Source organism: Zonotrichia leucophrys, chromosome 7 (genome assembly GCF_028769735.1).
Source record: "Zonotrichia leucophrys gambelii isolate GWCS_2022_RI chromosome 7, RI_Zleu_2.0, whole genome shotgun sequence".
In the NCBI taxonomy this organism is placed as follows: Eukaryota; Metazoa; Chordata; class Aves; order Passeriformes; family Passerellidae; genus Zonotrichia; species Zonotrichia leucophrys.
In genome coordinates, this window is record NC_088177.1 from 10692414 (window position 1) to 10704721 (window position 12308).

General features: G+C 43.9%; 1 protein-coding gene and 1 long non-coding RNA gene across 4 annotated transcripts in view; one reads left to right on the plus strand and one right to left on the minus strand.

The window, feature by feature from the left end:
- The window catches only part of SPAG16 (sperm associated antigen 16), a 374208-nt gene that overhangs the window by 52348 nt on the left and 309552 nt on the right, over nucleotides 1-12308 (minus strand). The gene's annotated exons all lie outside the window — the stretch shown is intronic.
- On the plus strand, nucleotides 336-7549 carry LOC135450242 (uncharacterized). 3 transcript variants are annotated; one of them, XR_010440976.1, is made up of 3 exons: nucleotides 336-418; nucleotides 3145-3215; nucleotides 6823-7549. It is a non-coding gene; the product is annotated as an uncharacterized LOC135450242 (long non-coding RNA). The 3 variants fall into 3 exon arrangements; XR_010440977.1 differs by lacking the exon at nucleotides 6823-7549 and adding an exon at nucleotides 3414-6778; XR_010440978.1 differs by lacking the exons at nucleotides 336-418; nucleotides 6823-7549 and adding exons at nucleotides 427-850; nucleotides 3414-6778.

Below are 12308 nucleotides of genomic sequence, written 5' to 3' on the forward strand. Positions count from 1 at the left end.
GGCACTGCACCTGAGCCCGAGCTGAAGCACAGCATCAGCAAGTCCTGCCCAGCACAGGGACCTGAGGGTGCTGGAGCACAGCAGGGAGCCTGGAAGTGAGCAGGAACTGGGCCCCTGTGCCCCCTCTGAGGTCCTCCCACAGTGCAGTCAGAAAAGCCAGCACTGACTGCACCAGTCCTGCTTCACGTGCACACCTGAGGCACTGGCAAACTGTAGTGAGTCCTATGTATTGGATAAGTGGGTCTTAGCTATTCTAAATGAGCTACAGCTGTGAAGTCCTTGGTTGGGCAGCAGCTGTGGCTCGTAAAGATAGCTGGGATAAAAAGGGGTGGGTCGAGAGTACAGGAGGAGTTGCTGTTGAAGTTATGGGGAACTGTGCTGCAGAGAGGAACTGCATGGTAGAAAACCAGCCAAGAAGGTATGGACTTTAAGAATATAATAACAACAGTATGGGACTTGAGAAATATGAAATACAACAAGATATCATTAATTGGTGACCCCGATGTGATGGAGGTATGCAGCCTGCGAGCTGTAGCAGCCTGAAGAGCTGTGGAAGATAGGTGTAGCAGCCTGAGAGCTGTAGGACTGTGGGAAAGGCAGCCTAGAGCTGCAGAGGAACATAAAAAGGGGGAAATATAGTGAGAGCCTCTGTAAAATCTATGTATTGGATAAGTGGGTCCTAGCTATTCCAAATGAGCTACAGCTGTGAAGTCCTTGGTTGGGCAGCAGCTGTAGCTTGTAAAGATAACTGGGATAAAAGGGGTGGGCTGAGAGCCCTGGTGGAGCCCCTGTGAAGTCACGAGGAACTGTGCTACAGAGAAGAGCTGCATGGTAGAAAACCAGCTAGAAGGTATGGACTTTAAGAATATAATAACAGTATGGGACTCTAGAAATATGGAATACAACAAGATAACAACAGCAAACTGGGGAGGGCAGCTTCACCCAAAGAGTGTCCCACTGCCCCCATGTGTCCTGTGTCTTTGTGGCACTGCAGGATGGCGGTGGTTACCCTAAGGAAAGCCCAGGCCACAGCTGAATGAGCACTGGCAGGAGCATCATTTCAGCTCCTGGAGATGAACGCGGCCCAGAGAGGATGTTCAGGGATGGGCATGGACTAAAAAGTCCTGTGAGTTAGGAAACCTCCATCTGCTGAGTTTCCTCCCTACCAATGTATTCAGGCTGTGGAGTTGTCTGAGCTGTGGCCAAGGGCTGGGGGCTTTGGTGAGGTACCTCTGCCAGGATCACAGTGCCACTTCTGTAGGGGCAAGCTGGAACTGAAAGGTGATGATTTACAAGCCAAAGGGAATTCCAGAACTGTTAGAGTTTGAAGGGACCCCTGAAAATCATCTAGTCCTATCTCAAGTACAATACAGGAGGAAAGGAGCACAGTTGAAGGTCTACAGAGCACAACACACAGAAATCCTACACGGACTCAGTTGAGCCAACACACAAATGGAACACAATAGCTGTCCCAGCCTTGGCAGGCAGGAATGCCAACTCCTTACCAGTCCTGTTAGCAATCCTGGTCTCAGGACAGGCACACATCAAATCCCAGACTGCTGTGCAAGTGGCAGAAACTTCCCTACAGAGTCACGCAACCTCCTGGGCTGGGAGGGACACACAGGGATGAGTGTGTCCTGGCCCTACTCAGACACTCCAGGAGTCTGTGCCTGATACCATTGTCCAAATGCTCCTGGAGCTCTGGCAGCCTTGGGGCTCTGACCATTCCCTATTCAGTGCCCAACCACCCTGGGGGGAAAGAACCTTTCTCTAATATCCAATCTAAACATTCCCTCAGGTCCTGTCACTGGTCCCCACAGTGAAGAGGTCTGGTCTGTCCTCCTCTATCCCTCATTAGGAAGCTGTAATTGTAATTGTGATGAGTTTCCCCTCAGTCTCCTCTCCTCCAGCTGAACAGACCAAGTGCCCTCAGCAATTCCTCTCATGGCTTCCCCTCAAAGCCCTTCACCATCCTCATGGCCTCTTTTGGATGCTCTCTGATAACTTGATAATCTTTCTTATGTGCACAATACTCAATGTGAGGCCAGCCCAGAGCAGAGCAGGACATTGGCCTCCCTGACCTGGCCATGCTGATACATCCTAGAAGTTGCCTTTAGCAAGACCTAATCCATGAGAAGTCTTTCTTTCCACTCCAGGATAAGCCAGGGCTGCACTTAGCATCCAGCTGTTGGTGTTCATGACTGCTTGAGCCTCTGTGCTGTGCGTGCAACGTCCCCTGCCCTCAGAGCAAGGGGGGTTCACCGGCCACTGGCAGGAGGAATAATTTTGTTGAGATTCAGTCTATAGCTAAAATAAGCTGTAACACAAGCCAGGCTCAAGGGAAATCCATTCAATGAGCAGCTTGAACAAATCTGTGTTCAATTAATGTAGCTTTTCAAACAGTGTGACAGTGTTTGTGCTCTGAGAAGATGGTTAAGACATTGCTGCCACCAATCATTACGGCTGCTCTCCTTCCTCTCGGGAAGCAGTGTCAGTCCAGGAAGGGAGCACAATTAGCAGTAACAAGAGAGTATGTGGGGGAGTGCAGGATGAAAGGCAAAACTGAAATTGCTGTTGAGGCATTCCTTCGGAGAAAAGGAACTTATAAAGAGAGGATGAGGACACAGAGGTGAAAGATGGAAAAAGGGGGAAAAGATAAAACCTTCTGAAAGGAGAGAAGGGAAACATATGGAGGGAAATCAAACAGAACCTGGAACCAGAAGAATGAAAGACATTATTCTGCAATGCATTGTATTCAGGTAGCCTTGTTTTAGGTAAATTGTGTCTCCTGTTGTCTTGCCCTGCCCTCCTTGCCACAACTGCCCACTTGTCCCATTCAACTGGCAAAGATGAGAAATAGCACCAAGGCACAGCATGGATATTAGTGAACAGCTTTTTTCTGCCAGATATAATGTCCAGGGCTGAACTCTGCCCCATTTTCTTCGATTCACTACTCACACTCTCTGTCCTGTCCCCAGACACTTGTTTTCAAAAAACCTTAGGGAGTTTGCCCTCTCAAACTGTGCTGCCCCTCCCTCTGCTTTAGCTGCAATTAGCAAACAGGTTCCAGGTTATTAAAGGAGGATTGACAAACACACAGAGGGCCTGACAGATGGACTAATTATATAAACCTTATTTCCTCAGGCATCCAGGCTGAAAAGAGGACAAACCATGAGCAACACGAATCATGCTGGGAGTAAAGAGAAAGTGTGTGGGTAGGTGGCTGAAGGGATGTGGGAGCAAGGGAATACAAGAGGAAAGAAATTGCTGTAAGGGAGTTGAAAGGGACAGGAATGAGCAATAGAAAGTGGTGATGTTACTGGAAGGGGTCTGGAGTTACGTGTCAGGAAAGGCAGCTGGTTTTGAAAGGAGAGTGTGTTACCTGGAGCTGTAAAGATGCTCTGTAACCACAGGAGAGCCCTGGGAGAAAGAGTTTGCTGGGAATGTGATCCAGGAAGTAATAAAGGGAGCACAAGAAGTTGGAGGATAAGGTTAAGGACAGAGAAGCTGTAAATAACTGCTGAAGTCTTCAAGGGATGAAGAAAAAATGAAGAACAGAATAAATTTCTCCTTAGTGCAAAGTGAGATTCACCGAATTCGATGTTGCTATGGTGATTTAGACCACCTGAGGACCCAGGTTCAACTGTTTAAGGCAATGCATATAATTATTCTTTTTATTTTCACAAATAGTTATTTCAGCCTCTTGCTTATATATAATGTGTTTTATAATTCAGAACTCTGCCACAGTTCAACAGCTGGCTGAGGTATTTGCAATAGCAAAAGCAGTAGCAGCCTTGACTGGAAAGGTGCAAATAAGAAGTGTGTTATGAAACAAAGGCCCTTTACAACTTAAATGGCATCTGAAAAAAATGTGGTAATTTAACAGGTAAGTATAAAAGAGGAGAGAAGTAAAATGCAGTCTTTAGAAGATTGGTTTCATTTGAAAATTAAAGAAAGGACAGTAACAAAGGATAGAGAGTTTTGTTATCCAGCATAGACAGCAGGGATCCAAGAATCCAGCATTACTAGAAACTTCTACAACTTCTGATAAGTTATTTAAACCCCTGTGCTTCTGTTTCACAACTTGCATAATTGCTGGAACTAAACTTACCCGAAGGATGCATTTTGAGACTTCAGTAATAATTCCTAAGTGCTTTCAAAAGCACTACATCATGTAAGTGAAGAATGTCATTATTAAAATTGTGCTTCAGAAATCATCACTAACAAGGGTTTGTTATACAGCTAGAACTGCACCAAAGACATTATTAGCTTGCAAATCACAAAGCTCCCATTGACTCAGGAGAGCAGCAGGGACAGAGCTGTGCTACAAGGGGAGGGCAGGGACACCCAGCATGAGAGCAGAGGAGCCATTGCTGGGCTGGGCAGGGGCAGTGTGGCCATGCTGAGGTCCCATGGGCTTGGTGCCCCTTCTGGGACCTCACAGTCACAGTTATTCTGTTCTCAGGTGGTATTTTTAGAAGAGGAATTTGTATGAGTTTAGAGTTCTGGGACACTTTCCTTTGCATGGATGTTGGTTTGGTACAGTCAGTGGCTTCATGTGATTGAAAAAATATGATGTGATGTTCACATGATTGAGAAAACCTGTCAAGAGGCATTTCAGAAGACAGCCAGAGACAATATAGAGAGGGAGCTTTATTTAGGAGCAACGAGGAGTGTATGTAAAATTTAGCAGAAACATTATGTGAAAAGCAAGCCTGCCTCCATTCCACTTTGCAGAGAAAGGAATTAAGGCTGTTAGAAAAGGAGTATTCTCTAAGAGAACACAGTTTGTTTCCTGTAAACTCTAATACTCTGAAATCCTAGCAAAGCTGCTTGGGAGTTGGAACAGCTCTACACAAGTTATTTCCTCTCTCTAACATGCTTGTCCCACATGCAGGACAAATGTTCCTGTAACCTGCTGCCAGCTTTATGTAAACACTGAGGTGAGTGATTGTGTAATTCGAGGTCACTGGATGCCACGAGTGCCTGCTAATGTGAAAAGCTTGTTAGCTGTCTAGATGTCTGGCATTGTTTAACCAGCTTTGTCTACCAACTCAGACAGAAAAATCATCACCTTCCCCAAAAGAATCTGAGAAGAGGCATTGTCTTCTGCAATAGATATGTAATGTTTGTCTTCCAAGATCCCAGTATTTCAAAGCATCCAAAGTATGTTGTGCAAAGACTAAGCTTTGTACTTAGTTCAGTCTTTTTTAAACTTCTCTCATAGCCAAGTAGGGCAAAAAGAGTATTTTGGAAAATAATATTGAAAAGATTTAAAATTCTTCCTCTGGTCTGCAAGTTTCATCAACAAAGACAGATGCAACTAAGCCTGAGTTGTATTTGTAGGGCACATATTACATATGCATGAACTGAAAAGCTCACCAAGACACACAACAGTGCTGAGCCAGCTGAAGGGTACAAGTTGATTTTGAATCCAGACACAGTTAAAAATCTAAGTGTTCCCACCTTCTATGAAAGGTGTTAGGAGCATTCTTCAACTCAAAAGCTGAAGTTGTTGGTTCAGCACTCTGTCTGCAGCGCAGGTACGTGCCAAACCTTCACAGCCAGCATGGCTCCTGAGGGAGATGCATCACTCTGCCTAAGAACCACATATTCCTGCAGACAGCATGGTTATATCCTTGATTTACCTCTTCCAGGACAGCTTTCTGGAGCAAATGACAAATGCTTGCCCTGTGCTCATAAATCTTATCTAAGTTTACTCCAATTGGTCGCAATGGAAGTACATAAACTGCTTCATTTAACCCTGATGCATAGAACACAGCCAGGATCCAAAGCCAGTTTGGTGTTCTTTTACAAACTATTTATTTACCCGTGGTAGAGATAAAAATGGGACACTCCACAGGGACTCACTGCTGCTGTTGGGGCCCTTCACCCCCTTCAAGAAAAACCTACTGGTGAAGGTGAAACAAACTACAGAGGAGATACCAAAGGGACTGTAAACAGAATGACTGCAATTAGGCTGAAGTTTTACTTTCATACAATCATAGAGCATCTTGAGTTGGAAGAAACCTACAAGGATCATGGACTCCAACCCCTGTCCTGCACAGGCACCCCAACAATCCCACCCTGTGCCTGAGAGCACTGACCAAACACTCCTGGAGCTCTGACAGCTTTGGGGCCACAACCATTCCCTGTAATTCAAGACCTGGAGTGCTTCCTGTCTCAAACAAGCCAGCACCCACTCCTCATCACTGCTTCTTTTTGGCTGTCGTGTCCCTTACAAAACCATAAAGATTCATAGAGAATCCTCTATTTGTCCATGCAGAGAAAAGTCTTGAGGGTTAGTCAGAAGAAACAAAAGCTGTTTTCAGGGTGTATTTCAGATAAAATATATCATTGTTTAACTTAAAACAGCTCCTCTTGCCTCAGCCTGGGCCACAGAGTCACTGATGAGGCTGTGCCCTGGTCAGGTGGTGGCTGGGCCCTGTGCCTCCCTTTAAACCTCCTCCCACCTCCCTGTCCCTTCCCTCCTGCCCCAGCTGCTGCCCCTCAGCCCTGCCAGGCACTGCACAGCACACCAGGGCATCAGAGCATCGCTGCTCTAATATTTAGAAATGCCAGAACACTTCTAAGGAAGGTGCATAAATACTGGGTGGGTTTGGCTAAAGGCTCTCCCCCAGTGCCCCTTCACAGAATCTTTCAGGTGAGACACCTTTAAAGCTAGAAAGTGAAGTTTAAAATAAAAAGTATTCATTGTGTTCTGGAGAAAACAAGGCATAGGAAAGTCACTGCAATCAATCCAAACTTCTTCCTGTTAAAATCTAACCCTGTCTTACAGCTTTGTTTTGTTATTTTTCTCAGATCTCCAGATTCATCTTGCAATAATGTGCTCTCTCCCCAGAGAGCGAGCCAGTGCCTTTCATCAGCAGCAGCCCTCCAGAAGTTCCACTTAGCTCACAAAGCAAACACAATGTTTGGCATAATATTTTAGAAAGGTCATACTGTGCTTCCTAACTTAATGGCCATTTATATTGCTTTACAACATTCAGATTCACACTCTGCTATCAAGTGGAGCCATGCCATCTAAAAATAAATGCTTAAAAGCTAAATAAAAAAAATGCCCTAGATACCTGGGTTTGGAAATGCTTTCTGCTTATCTGAATGCAAGTTCTGATGCCCTTCTGGAGTCCTTTAACTTCAGGGCAGGCCCACTGAAAACAGCAGGGCTGATGCTGAGGCTGTTACTCACAGATAGTGCCACAGGTTCCAAAATACCCATAGTCACCCTCACATGATCCCCAGCAGAGCATCTACGTACACATCTTGAATTGAGTTTTTACTTTCCCAGCTCCCCATTGGAAGCTGAAAGGGTATCAATGACACAGGACAGTGAGGCACAGAGAAATCCATAGCACACCTGTGTCATATCCCAGACAGGAACTGGTGCCAATCCATGGATCTGGAGACCACACCACTTCCATACAGGCTCTACCTGCTGGCACAGGTACCTGGGCACAAACAGCTCAAACTCTAACATTTCCCACCTGAGTGTTACCTTACCTGCAGTATTTGCAGTGACTCCCTGTCCTTTGGGAGGGAATCTCTCCAAATGCCACTGACCCAGTGTTGGCTTCCTGATTTGCATTGCTTATACATATTTCACTTTAGTGCCTTTCAACCACTGCCAAATCTTTGAAAACTGCAGTGTGCCAAAACTGTAGGCAATCCACACTGACAATTTCACAGGTCTGGGAATCCTCCCTTCCTCATTTGTTTCCACTTATTCAAACTACAGGTTCTCACTCACTTGCATATGAAGATAAAGCAAACCAATTATTTTCAAATATGCACATTCACCATTAGGCTTTCCAGGGGATGTTAAAAACCCCCTCTGCTTTATGAAGAAGTATGATATAAAGCTGGGAATTGGCACATCAATACCACAGTAGATCAGAAAAGGGTACCCAAAATGAAAAAGCATAATTTTTCTCTTTTTATATTACTTTTATATAGCTATGCTATGTAATTATCTGTTATTTTAAAAATCTCCATTTCCTACCAAAGGATGATAAAGGTTAGATAAAATGCAAAAGTGCTATTGTAAGTCCATATTTTAATTTGCAAGGCCCAAATTTACTCTGCCATGCAGTTACTTCTGTATTTCTTATCCTATGAAAGCTGAATTTCGGTTTTGCTGATATCACAGCAGAATCTGTATGAAATCTGTCTTAAATTTAACATGTTTGACACTAATTTCAAGTCTCCATTTTTCCTTTGCCATAATTATGGAATGGTGATTAAGGAATGCATACAAAAGGCTATGAGAACATTCATCCCAAATCCAGAAGCAGCAGGGGCCATGTGGAATTTTTCTGCTAGAGTTGCACTCGTGATCATGAGACACATCTTGGGCAGCTCCACTCAGCATTTTTCCCTCTGCACCACTGTTCAGACTTCTAAACTTCTGACTCTTTGATCTTGCCTAAAATAGCGACAGCCAAATATGCCAAGGACTTTTTCAGGTGGTGGCTCCTTCCTCACACTATATCAAGAGCCATTCCATTAACTTGGTCTGCACAGCACTGGGGGTGGAAGATAAAACTGGAACTGTTTCTCCTCTTTGCACTAAACAGCAGAAGTAAAAACCACAACAAATTTCTCCAAGGGTTGTCCTTCCAGAGAGAAAAGTGACAGCAGCTGTCCCACCACTGGCTGTGCAGTGACTGGGTGATGTTCTACTCAAAACAGAGTCTGCCCTGACACAGAACAAACAAATATTTTCAAATAAAATAACTTCTTCCCTGCTATGAATAAGAGACAAACACTGCAACATTCCCAAGTTAGCTGCACAAATCAGGGAAGTAACAGTTGTGCTAAATTATTTCATCCCATAAATTCTCTTCCTTTGGGAACAAACTACTTTCAGTATTTACTGTTTAAATAACTACATCATATTCTTCCGTGAACAGTGAGAATAAACCAGAAATCAGATGCATGGCCATTCCCTGTCACATTTTTGTGGATCCATAATGAAATATTTGAGAAACTGTATTTGCTGCCTCTGATCACAGTTGTTATGTTCATTAGTAGACACATTCCCAAGTAAACTCTCAGCCACACTGCCAGTTAAACCTACTTACTTATGTTTGGGAGCTAATTAATAGTAAATTAACATTCTGAATTCAATGCATATTTCTCATCCATACATTACATTTATCTCATGGCTGGCATTTCAGAGGAATTTTTTGTGAAATTATTTTCATCTAACAAAAGAAGCTACTAAAATGGCCTTTGTGCTTTGTTTTGTGGTGTCACTGAAAGGCATCTTTCAGGATAATTTACCAAATATTTTCAAAGAACATTTTTCCCCTTCTCATATTTGTAGTAGCTGTCTACACTGCATTAGCACCAATAGAAGTGTTGTCAAAAACTGGAAAAATAACCCCTTCAAGCTCCTAATTCATTTCACCCTTGCCTGTTGCCACTCCTGGGCTGGTATTTCTCCTTTCTACCTCCCAGGCCACCAGATGTGATAAAAGGAAGCCAAATGAAATCATATATGCATCAGATAAATAGCTGTACCTAAGACAGATTTTTTTGTTTGGCCTATTAAAACATTTACATGGTAAAAATGAATTAAAACAATTACTCCTGACATGCAAGAGTAAAAAAGAAGTTAAAGAACAGCTCCAGAAAACCAGAAAAGAGTCATAATTGTGTGTCGGGCATTCATGCTAATTTATTGACAGAAAGCTTTGTTCCCTAAGCTTTCTGCTGGCCAGTATTTTTCCATAGTTTTCATAGATTTATCCAGTTTCTTCATCAATTTGCTTCTCTATTTGTGGGCCATGAAATATTTCCAGGTCCAGACTGAGTCCAGGTCCCAGGTGGCTGCGTGTCCCTGAGATATGTAATGAAGGAGCACATGGTAAATCACTTTTGTGAGAGGAAATTCTGCAGCAGGGCCAAGTGAAATCTGCTGTTTTCTTTGCCCAAGAAAAGCAAGTTCCAGGCTGCTGGAAACAGGGAGAATCCAAATTTGGGGCCTGGTAAAACTGCAGTGGTGAAAGGTACTTTCTTGACTTGTGCTGAATAGCACCTGGGTGCAGTGACTGGGCTACAGACTGTCCTGGGCTGAAAGATGTGCCTGGGGCTGTGTATTCCATTCCCATCTGTCAGAGCTGGGACAGTTCTCTGCTGTTCATGGGGCAGTTTTTTGATCTCTTCCACAACCAGCACTCCCTCCAGGAGATCTCTGCTGTCCATGGCCAGTGAGTGTCCCTGCATGGCTGATAAAATTCCATCATCCCATGGGGAGATGTCTGCCCAGGGGAGGAGCCAAGCATTCCTACCTGGATACAATCTGAGGTTTGGAACAGCACAGCAGCCTTTGCCCACTGCATTCCCAGAGGAGCAGCTTTCTGCTGCCCTGCATTCCCAGAGGGAGCCCAGGCCCATCTCCAGCACCCCTGGAGCTGCAGAGGAAAACTCCCCCCTTGTGCAGGATCCCTGCTCCAGCAGAACCACAGCTGGCACTGCAGGAGGGCTGAGCCACCATGGCATGGGACTGGAACACCTCCCTGACACACAGGAGGGCAGCTCCTGATCTGACTCAGTGTTGGTTTTTTTTTGTTTTTATTTATTGCATTAATATTTTTAATTTTCCTAGTAAAGACCTGCTATTCCTACTCCCCTATCTTTGCCAGAGAGCCCCTTAATTTCAAAATCATAATAATTCATGAGAAATAATTAATTTTCCTTTTAAGGAGAGGCTCCTGCCTTCCTTAACAGACACCTGTCTTTGCAAACCAAGACACAGACCCAAACCATAACGATGGCAGAGCAGCCTAATTAGGTTGATTAGTGCTGGGACTTCCTCAGGGACAGAGCCAAAGTTTACCCAGTTATTTCTGTGACAGCAGCACACAAGGAAGGAGGACTGCCATCCTCCAGATCAAACCAGTGCTGCTGCAGGGCTCTGGGTGCATTCCCCTCCTTGTACATCTTGACCAGATCAGGAGTCAACAGCCCAGAGCTGTCTCACTGAACTCCAGGGCCATGGACTTCAGAGGAGTTGGAGGAGATATGAGACCTCCAGTGACCACAATATCAGATTCAAGATTGCAAATTGCTTGTTCAGGAGCCCATCATGATTTCAGAAGTCAGCCACTAGAAATGGAACATAATCAATCCTTTTTGATAACAGCTATTTTAAAGAATGCTTGAGGTCAGCTGTAAAATATAGCTGCAATCGTACAGCTGAGCCTGTAAAATTACCCTTTGCTAATACAGCTATGGCATCTTACACTGAGCAGTCTGTGCCACAGAGCTTATGGAAACATTACATTTGCTTAAAATTCCACTCTGTTGCCAGAGGATGACACTCAGAAGGATGTCTGGAGGGAGTGTCTATATGTACTGCACGGTTCTGAGTCACCAAGCAGCTCTGTGATATAATTGTCCATGGAACTCTAATGGTGACCTGCTGAATAGAGGCTAAAATCAGACAGGAACCACTGAATTACTAGCAATTCTGAAATGAAACCTGTTTGAAGTGGGTTTGTGGTGACCAGATCCTTAAGGAATGCTCCCCTGCATGTAAGCATGTCAGAAGACACGACAAATAAAGAGATCACAAATCTGTGAAAAAAAAATCTCTGTAGTTTCTTCCACTATCACTTTAAAATAATGCTTCATCTGATCTTCCAACTATATTTAAATTAATTAAAACTCATTTATCACCACAAGTTCTCTGAAGTACTTGTGGATTGGAAGTCAGTTTTTCTTGCTCTATCAAATATCCTAGTTTTCTAAGTGGGTAGGATGTGACCTATAAATTACCATGATGAATAACTTTGTGAGCAAGAACGTGGGTCACTTTTTCATTAAAATTAAAAGGTCCTCATTCTCTGTTGTCAGATTCTCAAGTGCTGCAGCAAAGGGAAACAAAGAGCTGTCAAACAGAGTGATTATATTTTACACCCAGTTTGCCCTGCTGTAAGGAACACGTCATGTTACAGGACACTGCGTAGGCACAACCATTACACCCTGATTTCAAGGACAGCAAGTAAATTCTGATTTATTCATGGAGAAGAAATTTCTTGCTGGTTGAAACTTGCTTCCACGAACACACAGGGTCAATGTACCACTTAATTCCTATATAAATCTTCTGAAGATGAACAAATTTCAAGCAGTACAATATTGTATCATTTCTGCCAGTCTGAAGGAAAACCAGCATTACTGGAAAATCCTTCTCCTCATCCAAGGGTTCTGAAAGTCAGAGGAATGTGAGCAGGTTGTCAAGTTATGGAGACTGCAGGTGAAAGACAGATTTAGGGTATTCTTTA